The sequence below is a fragment of the Oncorhynchus gorbuscha genome, linkage group LG03 (genome assembly GCF_021184085.1).
Source record: "Oncorhynchus gorbuscha isolate QuinsamMale2020 ecotype Even-year linkage group LG03, OgorEven_v1.0, whole genome shotgun sequence".
NCBI lineage: Eukaryota > Metazoa > Chordata > Actinopteri > Salmoniformes > Salmonidae > Oncorhynchus > Oncorhynchus gorbuscha.
In genome coordinates, this window is record NC_060175.1 from 49685782 (window position 1) to 49687863 (window position 2082).

At 45.8% G+C, this 2082-nt stretch overlaps 1 pseudogene; it reads right to left on the reverse strand.

Moving 5' to 3' along the window:
* Positions 1–260: 260 nt before the first annotated feature.
* LOC124017093 lies at positions 261–2082 on the reverse strand (annotated as a pseudogene).

Below are 2082 nucleotides of genomic sequence, written 5' to 3' on the forward strand. Positions count from 1 at the left end.
GGTGGAGCAACTGATGTGTCATAGAGAAACATCTTTATCTACAATGATGGACGATGCTGTTAGCAATCAACTGACACACTGGGTGCAGAATTGACATTTAACAAAATAACACGTGCATTAGAACTGGAGAGTTGGATTCGACCAAAATAAAAATAAAAAGCAAGGGTTCTGTGCAAAATGTCTCTCCTTTCCAGTACAACACGATCACTTCAAGTTACAAAACATCAACTTACAGATATGAAACAAATAACCACATTCATCTATCTAATTGTTGAGAACAGGTATGTCCAGTGGCAGGAATTGGGCACAGTTCTGGGCACCACAGCAGTATGGTTTCCTCTGGAGGGTATCTGTCCCATTGGCTTCTGTCCCAGGGTCACTCTGAACCAACCCATAGAGTGTGTATTGCTATAGCCCGCTGAATAGTCAAATGTGAGCTCTTGAGGGGTGATGCCAGTGAACAGGGCCAGCCTGGGCACCAGGGAGTGCACCTGGACAGGCACCATGAACAGGTTGGGCTGGAAGGAGTGGTTCAGAAATCGCCCCACATTCCCAACCACAATAGGGTCCACAAAGGTCTCATTGACTGGGCCCTATCCAGCATACTCCCGCACAGCAATGATGTAGTTGTTGTCCTCAGGCCCCTGTGCAAGCTTTCTACGCCTGGCCTCCTCAAAGCCGAGCACTTTCCCAGCGTACTCACACACAAAGGACCCACAGGAAATGCGCTCCAGAGCTCGCACCCCCAAGCCCCTGTCCTCTGTGGGGTAGACACACAACCTGAACCCCAGGCCTCTCTGGACCACCCGGTTACCTGCAGACCTCACTACAGCCCCACAAGGCATTACACTCAAGCACAGGCCTGCAGTAACAATTGACTGTATCTCCTCTGGTCCTGGTGACAGCCTGTCGTATGTCTGCCCGTATGTCTGCAGGCAGAAGGAGCTCTCTCTCAGGCAGGAGTGGGTGTAGCAGGAGCATCTAGGAAGAATGACCTCACTGGGGTCTATGTGATGTCCTGGCCCCTGGACATTCTCTGGAGAATACTGAAACCAAAGAGGCAGATGAAAAGGGGCCTTATGTTTTATATGATACAAAGGTAATCAGGCCAGTATTGTTGTTTTTTAAAACAACCAGTCAAGGTATTGGCGTTGGAGGATTTAACTTGGCTAGAGGAGATAGTTACAGAGTAAATAGCATCCAATCCAGCATAGCTCTGCTTCTTTTAGCAAGCAGTGGTGCAAATCTTCAAAGAGAAAGACGTGTAAGAAAATTGTATAGTGGGGCAGTTCACCAGCTTTCAGAAGTGAGCCTATTTTGGATTCTCTATTTTGTCCAGAATGTCTAAAGGATGTCTAGTGATGATACTGTGCTGCCACCAGCTGGCAGAAAATAGTTTAGACCGCCTGAATGAGGATCTTCAGGTAACTGCCAAAATAAAGGAAACATCAACATAGTGTCTTCCATGACCCTCCAGAACAGCTTCAATGCGCCTTGGCATAGATTCTACAAGCGCCTGGAACGCTATTAGAGGGATGCGAAACCATTATTCCACGAGACATTGCATCATTTGGTGTGTTGTTGATGGTGGTGGAAAACGGCGTCTTAGGTGCCGCTCCAGAATCTCCTGTAAGCGTTCAATTTGTTTGATATCTGGTGACTGAGACACACACATACACACGCCCCCTTTAAACCCATTATTACAGTAAACCATAAGTTATGGGGGGGGTTCTACTAGGCTATTATATGGAATTGTTTTAAGAAGGTAATACCAAGGGTCATTATGCTATTTTATTTGGAAGTTTAAGACCTATTGAAGTATCAAAAAATATATACTAAAATCATTTGATTAAACATTGCATTTGGGCTTACTACTATTAGCCCATACAAACACGTTGTTACGAAGTGTCTGTCCTATATCTGAGAGATGTAAGATAGATCTGGAATTGAAACATGTTTTTTTACACGTCCCTTATTTTTGTCACTAAACAGTCTCCATGCAGTCCATACGTGGTACCGGGGGAACTCAGACGAGTCTTGTGAGGCTTGTGGGCGTCCTAGAGCCAAACAACCGCCGTACAT